The sequence below is a fragment of the Anser cygnoides genome, chromosome 6, assembly GCF_040182565.1.
Source record: "Anser cygnoides isolate HZ-2024a breed goose chromosome 6, Taihu_goose_T2T_genome, whole genome shotgun sequence".
NCBI lineage: Eukaryota > Metazoa > Chordata > Aves > Anseriformes > Anatidae > Anser > Anser cygnoides.
Window position 1 is genome coordinate 31,729,373 of NC_089878.1, and position 14,811 is coordinate 31,744,183.

Genomic DNA, 14,811 nt, shown 5'->3' on the forward strand with positions numbered 1-14,811 from the left:
TGTCGTGTAGTTTCACCTGAACCCCAGTGGTTTCAGGCTATATGTGATCTACCAAGCTTCTTGTCCAAGTCAAAAGCAGACTGCTTGTAAAACCTAAACTAATTCTTGTGACGCCAGTTGTCTGCATTAGCTGGTTAAAGAACTTCTTTCCAATACAGCTGTTAACTGAGGGTAGAAGGTTATGGGCTGAGAACAGGCAGATAGGGGGTCAGTAATCTTTGGGGATTCAAGTAATCTTGGGCAACTCCCTTTATTTCCCTGGAGCACTTCCTTTCTCTCCTTGTATGAAGCCTCTTCAAGTCAGGGATTTGTTCTGCCCTGTTCTCACACAGCACACAGCATAATGAGGCCTCAACTGTCCTTGGGATCCGCTTTAGGCACTGACTCAATTTAGAAATGGTATTAGGCTACAACATGTGGATGAATGACATTGGTGAAGAGTAGCCATAAGGGGGAGGCAGGACTGGAGTATGAAGCTGAACAGCTGGAGTGAAGTAGAAAGCCTGGTGCTTTGAGAAAAGGCCTTTTAAAATCAGTATGCGCTTAGGATTCAGCAAATAGTCACAGAGGGGCAAATTCACCCCGGTGAAACCCTGGCCTGGGGTCACATTGGAGGTAAGCGTGCTTCCCTTCTATCAGAGGGATTTGCAAGCAGAAAGAATTTTAACAAGGTCTCCAGACGTGACTAAAGACCCTGTTTGTTTGAGATCTAACTCCCTCCAACCCAGAGCCCTGAGTATATCTCTTGTCCATAAAATACCACAAGCTCATACATGTGTTTGTTTTGGGGGTGACTCCTCCGCCCCACTCAGCCCGGTTCACCTGTTAAAAGCTGACAAGAAAATGAACCCATGGCATTCCTGTCCCAAAACACGGGTGCCTGGTGAAAGCCAATGAGCTGGTTCTTCTCAGACTGTGGGAAAATGCTATCTTTCCAGCCTCCCTTCAGCTGAAGCACACTGATTCTTTTCCAGGGCCAGCATACTATACGGAGTTCACACATCTCAAGATACTGAAGAACACTTTCAGAGGCTCTTTAAGAAATAAAATAATAGCAAGGGCATTAACAACAACAATAATAATAGTAGCCTTTGGGTTTGCTGCTGTGCCCCCCCAGCTCCTTCTGTTGGAGGGAATCTTATTTCACAGGCTCAAATGGAGGAGTCACAATCAATTCAATTACTCAAGAGTAATATCCTTCCTAAAGAAGAGCCCCTACTGCTGTTCCTTTGGAGGGTTCCCCTTTCTTGCTCCAAGCAGCTGTGTTGGTATTTAGACACAGGATACCAGCTCAGCCTCTACTTCCAGCACAACCTCTACTCATATCCTGCAGGCTTTATAAGTCCCCAGATGGTCCATAATGCTTGTGCAGTATTTAGCCGGCCAAACAGTGCTTGCTGCTTATCTGGTGTGTAACTCTCTGGAATGCGTGTGTGGGGAGAATGAGAAAAAATGCCAGATCATCTTCCCACAGAACATTTCCTTTCTTGTCCTCAGCCTCCCCTCTCTAAGCCCAGACAGAAACAAAACACCAGCGAGGGAATCGGCCACATTTGCGTCGCAATGGACTTGATCCTTGCGTCTTTTCAGAAGCAGCCTGGGTTATTGTGGCCATGAACCTTTGATGCCAGGGCATTTATGCTGATCTCTGAGTGCATGACAACCCATTTAGCTCTAGCTTAAATGACAGCACCAGGTGAAAGTTAATAACAAAGCATGTCCAAAGCTAACCATTTTCAAAATAATGGAAATTTGGAGAATTCTTGCTAGCAGTGGAAGGACAGAAATGTAAAAGCAGAGAAAGAAAATATGGAGAAGGCTTCACTGTGCTGAAATTCATGAATCTCGGTGAGGGGCATTTGTTAGTTTACCCTTCTGTCTGAGCTCTAGCTTGGTTCTTCCTTCACCATGTGAAGAGCCACACTAATAGCTCCCAAAGACCCTGGCTCAGTCCTTGACATTGGCCAGCAGACATGTCCACAGTGAAGGAAACATTTTGGGAGATTAATTTACCAGGGATACCTAGAATGAGTAAGAAAATAACTGAAGGAGTCTTCAGGGCCAGCTTACTCCCCTCTCCCAGCAAACTCTCGGGTTTGCTTGTTTGTTTGTATTGTTCTCAATCAGTATCAGCAAAGCTTGAATGATCCCCATCCAAACTCTGGGGCATTTGTTTCTCTTGCCAGGGCTGATCTGTTCTGATATTCAGCTACTCTGGAGCAGAGAGGGAGGCCAGGGCAACACATGGAGACACAGATGGATGTTTTCATTTCAAATTCACAGCTTCAGAGACTCTGCTTTAACACAGAAAGGGAATCTTCTGTTTAGTGTGAAAGACAAAAATTAGTAACTGTTGCTGTTGTTGCTCAAGCTTTTTCTTTCAGGAAAAACTGCTAAATTCAGAAAGTGCTGGTCTTGAATGACACCGATGGTTGGGCAAGTGGGGTCAGCAACATGGACACCTCAGAGAAGGAAGAAATTTTCAGACCTCAATTCTTTATATTTTGGTACAGCCTAACAAAGGCAGGCAGCGTTGACAGCTTTGTCTTGGGTTGCAGAAATACTAGTACATTCCCGGTTAGGAACTCTAGATGCTGAAAAGCATGACACCAAAAAAAAAGAAATTAAAAAAAAAAAATAAAAGAAGAAACACACAAAGGCATTAAGTAGAGGACAGTAGTGGCAGAAGAGAAGTTTCATACCCTCTTTGTGTGATGGTGACAACATATGCTGTGACTGATGGCAGTCAGCCATCCTCAGCCTCATTATCAAGTATTGAATAAACAAATGTAAATATACCCAGCCTATTTCCGAGTTGGGAGTGCTTAAGTTTCTTTATCTTCTGTGATGAAGACCTTACTTAAAGGGGACTGTGGACAAGGGTAAGGTGGAACAGAAGATGAGTCAGAGAAAGATCATTCAAGTGTTTGGATTTTTTCCCAGTGTTTGGAAAGGACTCTACGAGAACACTGACCTGATAGAGTACCTTGAAACCCACGACTGCAGCTCAGCAAAGATATTTAGTCATCAAGCTCCCATTTCAATCAGTGTCTAAGTCTGCTACTGGGTTTTGCTACTCAGTGCCTGAATGATCGTATGATGGCCATCTACCTGTCACTGTTGCTCACTGCTCCCTGATGACTGAATGAGTCCATAAAAAGAGTTTGTTTAAAATGTATCCCAGTGTCTTGATGTTTCCATCTTTTATTGGGACTGTTTTCTTAATGTTTGCTGAGTGCTACGTACAGTCACATCTCTTCCACGTTACATGACCCATACCTAAGACATCAGACAACCGAACTACAAAATGATGGCTCTCTGTTGGTTACGATAAATTAAAAACAATAGAAAATGTTTTTTCAATGGGGGACCCACTTCAACTCAACCCTAGGAATGTAGGAATCTGGCTTGCAGTTTCTCCCAGCAACATCACACTCACCTGAAAATATGAGGCTTGCACTACTGTGTGGCAATGTTTTTGCCATGCTGTACTGTCATGCTTTGGGGATGGCACATTGCTTCTCCATTTCCCCTGAAAATATTCTACAGGCTGTAAGCCTGCACCAGGAAAACAGGGAGGCGGGGAGGCAAAAAGCATGACATTAAAATTCAGATGCCAAGTTCAGTAGCATGAATAAAAATTGTCTTAACCTCTGAGGTCAGGAAGTCACCAGCTGGAAGCGGAAAATCGCCACCAGTAAATTGCTGTGGGTTGGAGTGATGAATGCTAGTTAGTACCAGTGAATTTCAGAAGAATCTCAGCTGTAGGGAGACAGGGCATATTGGAACAAGGCTGAACAATTCCTGACTGTGTTTTCTTTCTTCTTTAGTCTGTCTTGTGCTCTTTCTGTTTCCACAGATTTCTCAGTTGAGGCAGAAAAAGATTAAACCCTTGTGGGAAAGTCTTCTGGCACATAATAAGGGTGAAAGCAGTGGGATTCCATAGGGATTGAGTGGTATTGTAGGAAAATTGCTCTCAGATCCTATGGATGTCAAGAGGGAGGGAAAATACCCCAGTACTTGATATTTCCAAAGCTGACTGGAGCATTGAGATGCATCCATTGTCCTAGTAATTAAATATCACTGACACATGTCAAAGTACAGCTCAGTCCAGGAGCAGACATCCAGTGCCATCTATGCACTGCCTGTTCTGAGCCCAAGCTACAACCAGACCAAGCTGGGAAGGTGCTGAGTTGTTCTCCTTTATCTGCTGGTCCATCTTTCCCTTACAGTTTGAACACTGTCATGCTTTGTCTGGGTTCCCCACCAATTTACCATTGTACATTCATTCATTGCTATGTACACCAATTTGCAGCCTCAAGGGATGTAGCCATTGCTCAGCCTCTGTCTAGAAGAATGGGTTCTTACTCTGTTAACAAGATGTAAAGCAGTGAAGTAATAATGATTTTTGAAGTAATAATAATTTTTAATAAAAATATGTCTATATGAGTGAACAGAAGATGCGTCCAAATCACTTCAGCTAGTCTAAAATTCTATGATGGGGGAAGTTTCATGTTGAAGAGATTGGACCACACCACAAAATGCTCCAGTGATGATACAATTTCTACAACACTTTATGGGACACTTGAATATAAGCCCCTACTATTAAATTCAGTTTGAGGTTTCCATAACGGAAAGGGGCCAGCTTGCATTTCAGATGTCATTTGTGTAGAGGAAGCTGGACAAAAAGCAGAAAGTTGGCAGTGAAAAATACCAGGCTCCTTTCTCCTTCCAGCCACCCCTCTCCAACCTCTTTGGCTAACCCCCAAACCATGGCAGGAGCTGAACACTGACTGCTTTTCATTGAGTGACATACCTGGCTCTAGAAGAACACGCCCTTGTGGAATTGGCACCCGGGCAGCATTTCCATTCCCTCTGCACAACACTTTTCTTTAATGCCTTCCAAACTAAAACAAAACCCAGAGGATTTGCTACCCTGTTCCGCTCATTATATTGGTTTTATGAGGGTGTGGAGATTTGTTGCATGATGGCAGGATGGATTTGTCCCTGAAACTTAAAATACAGCAAGGGAATATAATAGATGGGGAGCTTTTTCTTTTTCTCCATTGGGCTTTCTATGGTTTTGGTTTGTTTCTTGATTATCTACCATTTCATCCAAAATCAATCCATAATGATTTATGTCCTTTTTCAGGGATGCATTCAGCCCTGAAACTAGATCAGCAGTGGGCTTATCAGACTCTCTAGTCCATCTATGTAGAAAATACAAAGAATCATAGAAAACAAGACTGCTAGAGATCTCCAGAAGTCACTGGGAGGAATCACAGCATTCCACCCTGTAATGGTTATACCTGTGCCATTTATAATTTCCTCTTCCAGCTTTTAGGACTAGTCATTCCACAAGTCCTGATGTATTTCCCGATGTGATTGACATGTCTCCCTCAAGTCACTGATGTTGTCCTGTGTCTTTCTGTCCATAACACTAAGAAGGTTTCCTTTATTTCCAACCTATTCTCCTTTGCTTCAGTTTTAACCCATTGCCTCTCACTCTGTCTGCATTGACAGGCAAAATGAGTTGTTCATTTTCCTTTACAGATTGGTGCTTGCACAAAGACATTTATCATAGATTTCTTCAGCTTCTCTTCTCTAGACTAAACAACCTTACTTCTTTTAATTTTTCTTTCTAAGTCAGGTCTTCAATCACTCCTGTTGCTCTCCAGCTGGTCTACATCTTTCCTGAAAAGCAGTAACCAAAACCGCGCAGAGTATTCATCCTGAGTCCCAAGAAGTGTGGAAGAATTGCTTCATACTTACAGGTAGTTCTCCCACTTATCCATCATAATATGTCACTTGCCTCTTTCCCAAAAGCATGGGTGTGTTGGATTATGTCCAATACCCGACCTGTTCTAAGCAGTCCTACTCCATTCTCCGGCAACTCAACTGATCATTCTGCTTAAAGGTAACATCCCACATGTCTCTTTTTTGAAATGCTTACGATCTTCCCCCTACAAGGAAGCCTGACTCTATCCACTCTGAAGCCAACAGAAAGAATACAAATGAGGATGTGATGCATCTTCTGTGTAAGCATTCTGCACAAAATACATGGTATTCACATTGTACCATGTACCAAGTGGCTATTAGAGGAACATCGAGGGATGCAGGGAAAAAAGCCATCTTCTTGACCAGAATCCACCACTCTGCTACTGCATGGCAACTCATTCTGTTATCCTTCTCATGAACTCCTGAGGCCCATTCAGTCCTAAGGAGGTTAAGAGTCCATAGGGCTATAAAAAATTGCTTTCAGGACTTGTGGACTGAGAGAAGGACTGAAATAGTCCACTGACCTACTTGAGGGAATTTTTCTAGTAAATCCATGAAACACATGTCTCAAAGGATGTCTATTGAGACTGTGAACTTTGAAAATAAACTCATAGTTCCACACAGGGATTCTGTTGACCTTGCCACTTCCCACACTGTGTGAAGGGCTTTGAGATCCTTGGGTAGGAAGTTGATGCAGGAAACCAAGAAGTTCTCTCATTTCTTCAGCTGGCTGAAGGCCTGGATTTCAGTTGAAAGGTTTCTATGCAGTACATGTACTGCATGGTACATTTGTTTTTCAGGGGTGGGGGAGGTTATTCCAAGCTCCCACATGAGTAGAAGACAGAAGTAGAATCAAATTGAGGCAGATGGTTTATTTCCCTAAGCTGGCATTCCTAATAAACAGCTGTGTTTGCACAAAGCTTCAATAGACATATGCATGGGGAACAATGTAGCTGGAAAAGCATAATATCAATACTACCAGCATCCAGCTCCTCCATGGGTTAAGAGTCCAGCATGCTCCATTGCTCCTCCTCCTTCCCTCTCTTCCTAAAAGTCTTGTAATGTGTTTCACAGAAAATGTCTTTTCTCTTCCTTTCGGTGTAATATTAATCTTGGGGGGAGAGAGAGGAGGAGTTGGGAGAGGGGGAAGGGATGTAGTGTTTTGAGGTTCAAATTCCCCTTGCACTTAATCTCTTTAACAAACCCCTTTAACAAATGAAAGGTCTGACAGGAGGCAGAGTCATTAAAATGAATTAAAATGCATCCAGGAGAGATTAGTAATGAAGCCACTCGCCAGACAATGCCCCTTTTCTTCTCCATGTGGACTGCTAGGGAATATCCCAGATTACAGAACAAAAGGGCTTGCAGTTTAAAATGCTGATCCTTGAAAGATTCACCATATTCTCTTCTCCTCACCTCAACTCCTTGCTTTATACAAGTACATTTGCAGGCAGGCAGGATCCAAGCTTAATCTACTCAGGGTCAGGGTCAGAGGTATTGGTTTTAATTACCATTGAGTCTGCAAACCTGCACATACAACAACATGTCAGTGGACAGTGATTGTGGGCCCCGCAATGCAGCATGGTGGGTACCATGCTGGTGTGGTGAGACCACAAAACATATCCACTCCTACTAGGTGCCAGAGGAGTTTCAACCAGCTCCAAGGGATAAAGCTGGAGGAGAGCCAGTATGGGGTCAGGAGTGAGCATTGCACACATGCAGCAGATGAGAATTTGGGGAGTGCAAGCAAGGAAGGAACAAGAGCAGTCACTGGTGCCCTGAACATGGGTGGAATAGACAACGGTAAGGAGAAATGTAGCTGTTAGGAGAGGAGCTGACTGGATTTTGAAAGTAGGTTTTCCTAACCCAGACGGTGTATTTAGGATAAGAAATTCATCTGGTAATTCAAAGGAGGCCATGTAGATCCTCTTGGCAACAAGAAATCTGTTTTTTAGTTGATTTAGCTAAAGCTATTCTGATTTGCGGTCCTTCGTGGAGAAAGTCCGAAAACGCAAAGCTAACATGTGTGGCAATGCTAACAAAGACATGGGATTCCCGGGTCATGTATTTCTCCATTCCTGTTGAAAGAAGATCCATACAACAAGGCATGGGAGTGAGGTGTCTGCTCTCAAGTCAGGAGATTTCAACCTGTGATCAACATGCGTATCTTACCATGAAGAGCCACAGACACCAGCCAAAATCCAGTGGCCTAAAGCTACTCTGCAGGGTTCACTCCTTCACTGAAAGTGTTAAAAGGTCAGCAAATTGACAGGAAAAAAGGCTGAAAACAACTCCTTTAAAGTGAAAGACAAGACACCAGGTAAATACAAATGGGATGACTGGAGGGAAAGAAATCAGATTTTAAAATCTCTTAGCATTTTTAAAGGATTTTTTTACACTAGGAGGGGAGGAGAAGGTTTTAGAGTCCCTCCGCCACTTCTTTATCACCTTTTTTTCAAATTTCTTCTGCTTCTCTTTCCAGTTGGAAAAGAAGACAGAAGTTCCCCCAAATTGCCACCCAGCACATTTGCAGTTTCTGCACACCAAAGCAAAACAGTTCTCTTCTTTCTAAGGTGAGGAAATGTAATTCTGAAAGGAAAATGTGTTTTGTTTTGAACTGCTGATTTCAACTGAAAAAGCCTCAGTTTCCCAACCAACCTGCATTTCTGCCTGGAAAATGGCAGCTTCTGTACCTCAGTTCAAGGTTGCTGGTGAACAAAGACTCCTATCTGCATCTGGTAACTCAGAAAAACTTCCAGGGAAATAAAAAGCCCTAGTAAGCTACTCTGCTGACATGAATGAAACTCTGAGCTATGTCGGCTGAGACTATATCCCAAAGTTTGCTGATGACAGAAAAACAATGAGGTAGTGAATTGGTGAGGGACCCATTTCACTTGTGGTCTGCAGAGTTATTATATCATAACATGTCCGGCAGAGTTTAATAGTGTCAGCATTTAATGTTCAGCATAATGTCATTCCTACAGACCAAAACAGACACTTCCCATAGGTAATTAATCTTTTACAAGTAATTTAGCCATAGTAAGCAAAAGTGGATGAAATATATTAATGGGGGGAAAGGCTGGGGGCAAACTAGGCATGGAGAAACATTTCTCTGCATTAGTCCCACAAAATTACAAGTGAGTTACAGCTGATAGATTTAGGACAGTTCCTGTTGAGTAATTGTATTCCATGAGGGTTTTCAATACAATGTGATATTCATTTTCACTTTATACAGTAGAGACAATAATGGCTACAGGTGCACAGGCTGTCTTGCTGGGAGGAATAAAACTGTGATTGTTTAACATCTGACTTTTCTCACGCAGTTACAGCTTTTAGATTTGAGCTATATTTTGCACATATCTCAGACATGGGTTGTTTTTTTTTTTTACTCTAAGAGTCTAGCTCTAAAAAATGCAGGCTCTAAAGACCCATTGTCAAATGAAACACACTTCCCTCGTTTGATTTGTTTTTTCCTCTCTTGCAATATCACCTTTCAGCTGCAGAAATGCAAAGAATCACTTGTTTGGATAGAGAAATGAAACTGTCAGCTGATGCAGGACGCATGGCTTCCAGACCGGCCTCCCAAAACCCAAATCCCCAAACGGGAGCTTTTGGGTGCACTCCTGGAAACCTGGACATCTCCATTGTGCAGGACTTTGCACCGTTGCTTTTTGCTTCGGCATCAGCTCCACTGTGTCCTTCTGGGGCTCTACTGGTCTCTCAAGAAAGAATAACAACAAACCCAATGAACCAAGTAAAGAGAGCCTGAACTTTCTCCTGCAGAAGACCCTGTGGCTATTCTTGGAGTTTGCCTGCCAGCTGCCTTCTGTCTCAGAAATGAACTCGTCCCTTCTGCTCCCCAGAGACTTACCAAGTTTGCTTGTGACATGACTGAAGCTAACTGCCTCCACTTGCCAGGGTGACTGCCTCCTCGTGAAGGAGCTGAAGGTGGGCCAGGGAGAAGTCTTGCAGCTCCTGGAGTCCAGCAAAAACTTACTGTAGAGTTTTCTCTCCACAAGAAATGCTGTAGGTTCAATCTGATTATGAAGTGATTTGGGGTTTTCCTATGTGAAAAACATGCATTCGTTTATTTTGTTTATTTCATGCATTTTAGTTTAGGGAGCAACCTGATTGCTCCTCAAATTGTTGTGGTTTCCTGCCACTGAACACTGAATTATTCCTTCCTTCATACTTTAGAAAATTAAAATACAGATTTAAACACTAACATTTGCTATTTTGCTGGGAATAAACTGTGGGAAAATCAGGTTAAGAAAATCTTCGTTTTTTTAAACAAAGTTGCACTTTTTTGATGAAATAGATTTTTTTTTTTCTAAAGAAAAAAAAGCCTCCCTCCAGCTCTTTGATTTAAGGAAATAATAACTTTCAACAGATTTATCTTTTTTAAGTGGCTCTGGGTTAACTGCCTCTGGACTTTGCTCTTTTGCATCTCTCCAGGAAGAAAATAAATCCTGGCAGTTTTGCTTCTGGGTCTGTATGGACTAGCAATAAAACTTTCCGAACCATCTTGGTGGCCTGGGAACCTAAGCCCTCCATCCACTCCTGGGGCTGATCACCCGGCGTGCCCTTTCTACCATTTTTTCTTGTATTCTTGTAATTCCCAGTACGTGTTGTTCACAGCAGCTCTGTAAAGTCTGGCACTAGTGATGCTGATTTCAGATAATACTGCTCTCTGCCACTGCCCCTTAAGGTGCAAATTCCCATCACAGTTTTCCCCACAGATGGGATGAAATGTCTCTGTGGTGTCTAAGACAAGGCATCCTCATGCTCCTGCCTGCACCGCAGTGAGAGCCCTGCTCTCACCAGCTGCCAAGTTTTCTCAAAGCTTTTAGGAATGTAACATTGCTGAGAGCTCTGCTTCACTCGTGGAAAGGAGGGAAACCAGGACTCTGAAAGTCCTGGGAATGGCACAGTTGGTTGGACAGACAGACGGGTACACACACAGCCATACATGCACCGACACCAAGCAGGCTGGCATAGGCTTTGCTTCTTTAGGAAACAAGGCTTAAAAAACAACCAGGAAAACCCATGCACCCAGTATAAATCATACAACAGCTTCTACTCGTGGTAGGATTTCTGAACCTGCTATTAAAGTGTTATGCTTGGGCCCAGCATCAGCTGAAGGTCTTGTTGCTCGTCTGAAACCATTAAGCTGTTCCCCTTGTGAACTCCAATCCACATTTGAACTGTGTATCCTGAACATAATGTGTCACCTTCCCCACTCTTGGGAAATGAAGTCCTCCAATGAGCGCTACAGGGATGAAATATGGGTTGCAGATGTTGAACCAGGGAAGGGTACAGAAACAAGTTTGTGGAGCTGAAATACAACTTCCAAAACCTGTTTCCCTTTGACATTTCAGTCAGCTGTTCCACAAGTCTTTGGGGAAAAAAGAAACTGCTGTTTCTCTTTCCTCCCTGCAACCCTTTTGTTAATTTTGTATTTTTGGACTATTCTTTATTCGCTTTTATCTTTAATTATTTGTACTGCGCTTTAACATCTGCATGCATTTTGGAAGTCATCTCCAAAGCTTAATTTTGTCCTCACTTGTTGAAATGTGGCAACCTTAAATAGATCTGCTGAGGTGTGGGCAGGGAAAGAGCTGGGCTTTTCTAGACCCTATGCATTTGTTTGTTTTAATTCAAATTCATCTTTTATAAGGAATGATTCCAGCGGACACTGAGAGAAACAGCTGGGCAAGGTGTGGCACATATCCAGGTCAGGACAAGTCTCCCAAACCAGCCAGGTCTGCCCACTCACGCAATCCAAAAGCAGGAGTCAAATTGAAGCCATACGAGCAAAGCAGGCTCTGTAGCCCAAGCAAGTCATTAGCAGTCTTTCAACTGACTTTGAAGCAGGTCTTTGAGACCCAGTCATTTTTTATATGGTGGAATGTGGAAAAACAACCACCGCAGCTTGTAAAATGAAGGGGAACAAAGCAGTGCTCCTGTGCGCCTGCCAGCCCCAGCCCCTTTGGTGCATGCAAGGGGCTGCATTGGACCCCTTCCCCACTCAACCCCTGTAATTTTCTGAGCAATTTCAGCGTGAGCTGTAACTTTACCTTTTATGTCATTCATGACTTTGAAAGGCTCCTGATTTTAGCTGCACCTTGTAAATCCAATGGAAACGGTATGATCAAAAGGCTTTGGACTGGCTGCCAGAGGAGCTCCTCCAGTTGTGAGCAGCAGAGGTGACATCAGAAATGGGTCCATTTGATGAAATCCTGCAGGCACACAACCCATACACTGTATACATGAGGACACACTCACACATACACTCATGTGAGCTAAAGTTACCCAGAAATATAGAAAGTATGAACCATGTTTGCACATATGCAGCTTCCCTATAGTGCACGCACATTTTTCATCCTCTGTCCATTTTACAGCCAGTTCTCTCTGTACAACTTCACACTTCTCCAAATAAAGGCCATTTAAATATAGCTCTTCAGGTTGCAGTACCCTGAATAAAAAAAGACAAAGTCCAAAGACTGATGCACATCAAAGGGATGGAGGGCAAAGGCTCTGCCTTTCCGGCCATGCATCCTTCACACGCACAGCCCAGCGTCAGCAGTGGGTACAGGTAGCTGGAGGCTGCCGTTTACTTTGGCACCTGCCAAGGTGACTTTGTTGTTGGGATCAGGGCTTGGCCAGCTCACTGTGCTGGTAGGACGCTATCCAGACCAATGCAATAAGCTGTGTCTTGAGGGAAGCCAAAAGAAAAGACAAAAAAAGACCACACACAACTCAGGGTTGGTGTCTGGATTTTACAAGAGGGTGTGTGGGGTTTTTCTTTCTTTTTTTTTTTCCTTTTTCCTTCTTTCCTTATTTTGTTTCCTTTTTGTGAAAATACTTAAGGACTTGGGAAAAGATTTGAGTCATTATGAAAATGTAATTCTATCTCATGATACAGCTGTAGCGAGACAGTGCAGCTAGGTCTGTGGGAGCTAGCAAATCAGGCTCTCCGATTAGGAAGCAGGGAGGCCTTTGGTCAAATTTAATAAAAATAGACTTGTTATATTTGGAACATTTTATCTGAGAACATGTTGTCTCTTTAATGCTGTCTGCTTGTCAGGCAGTGGGACACTTCCTGTGAGAGAGGCAGACTCTCAAGAAGACTCAGAGCTGTGGCTGGGAGGGAGCTGTGGCTGCTATGGACAGAAGAAGCCATTAAGATGATTTCTGTCTATCACAAAATTTGTCCACGCTGAGGGGGAAGGTTAAGTTTTACGCGGTATGAGTTGCATATGGAAATCTCTCTCCTTCCAAAGACAAGTAGAAAAAAAAAAAAAAACATATCCTTTTGCTTGTCTACTCTGGCAGCTAAAAGCAAAGCATAACACAACCCTGAATATTTACAGGTTAGGTTTTAGACAACTGGCTAGTCTCCCTCCTCCCTGGTGAATCACTGCTATTGATTTAATGAGCTTTAATGCAACATGCAACAGCAAAAATTGGTCTCGCCAAAACCGTCGAAACCACTGGGAAATCCTCAGGTCTTTGCAGCCTGTAACAGTGATGGACAGAGACTCTTTGGCAGCCCAGTTTTGGGGGCAAATAAGAAGAGATTTGCACAGGACTTAGCAGCTCTAAGTGACTGTCTATGAAAAGGAGCAATAGCCAAGGAGACAGTGAGACAGCAGACTTTAAATTATTAAAGAAAGTCATCATTTCCTCTCACTCTTTACTCAAGAAGGGTTTCCATCTGAAGTCCTTTGGACACTTAGGGGCCACCTATATAAGAGGAATTTAGAAAAGGTGAAGACAAGCAGAGGGCCGCTGCAGTGCCTAGGGGGCGAGAACACAATGTTCAAGGAAAGGCTGAGTCAGGAGGTTGGGCTCCAGATGTCCACCAGCACCAGCGCATAAGAAGAAAACCAGTGAAATATGTGCTTAGGAGGAATCTGTCTTCCAGGCCCCCAAATTTCCTGTTGGATGGATCATGGTGGATTCTACTGGATCTACTGACCTACTGGTCAAAAAAAAGAAAAAAAAAAAAAAAGATTCTGGTGATCTGTTCCTGTTTTCCTTGTCTATCATAATAAATCCTCACTGAGTTTAAATCTCCTAGGTCTCAGACTCATGTTTAGCCAGGAGCCATCTCTCTAGACTTGCCATCCAGCCTGATCTCAATAACTACAGTAGGCCTCCTTTTAGAAGTATCTTCTTAGAAACTTTCCTGTGAAGACTTCTTTGACTAAGATAAAACTCAGGTCAGCAAATACTCCTCATTCCTAGGGAAAAAAAAAAAAAAAAAAAAGAACCCTTAAGTGAAGGAAACCAAACATGATAGTATTCATCTGACTATGAATAGTATCTACTGTAACAAGGTGCTTTTTTGTCACCTTATTTTATGGGAAAGGTGTTCCAAACTAGAAAGTGAGAAACATGAGAGAGCCTGGCATAAAGAAGACAGATTTTTGAATCGATTTTTGAATTCTTCTTTATCCAGTTATGTCAATAGCAGAAGTGTCTGACTAGAAAACTTTCAGGCTGTGAATCTCTTAGCATTTTACTCCTCAGGGGCTTGATCGCTTCCAGGTACAAATCATAGGACTTCTCTCAGAATTCTGCAGTTTCTCTAACCTGTAGTTCCAATTGCCTTCTGGGTTCTCAATACTGCATATAGCCAGACTGAGATACTGTCAACTTACCCGTCCTTCTCTTTCCTGTCTAACTTCATCAGACTAGTCTGAAATGTTCAACATCTGAGGGTATAAAAAAGGTTACTGTTAAAGCTGACTGTACATATTTCCATCTGTTGTTTCTTGCATTCAGACATTCTGCCTGTTTGGGGTTAATTGCACCTTGGTTTCACTTCTCATAAAGTACCCAAAGGACGCTGACCTTTGCCTCCTCTACAGCTTTTTTAATGTAGTCTTATGCACATGGATTATGCAGTATATATGGAGAGGAAGTAGTTGGCTGAACCTGGCTTTAGAAGCCATGAACTCCTGAGCATGTTCTGCGATCTGAGGAGACCCTAAGAATTCAGCATTTCCATCTCGTGTTGCAACATGA

The 14,811-nt window shown here is 42.9% G+C and overlaps 2 long non-coding RNA genes across 2 annotated transcripts in view; one reads left to right on the forward strand and one right to left on the reverse strand.

The window, feature by feature from the left end:
• LOC136791105 (uncharacterized) overlaps positions 1–14,811 on the reverse strand; it is a 79,186-nt gene that overhangs the window by 15,760 nt on the left and 48,615 nt on the right. Inside the window, exons 2-3 of the long non-coding RNA XR_010832372.1 lie at positions 11,856–12,017; positions 9,650–9,842 (exon numbers count right to left, since the gene is read on the reverse strand). This is a non-coding gene — a long non-coding RNA (uncharacterized lncRNA). The remainder of the gene's footprint in view (positions 1–9,649; positions 9,843–11,855; positions 12,018–14,811) is intronic.
• On the forward strand, positions 4,507–10,372 carry LOC136791106 (uncharacterized). The gene is made up of 3 exons (XR_010832373.1): positions 4,507–5,774; positions 8,261–8,351; positions 9,276–10,372. It is a non-coding gene; the product is annotated as an uncharacterized lncRNA (long non-coding RNA).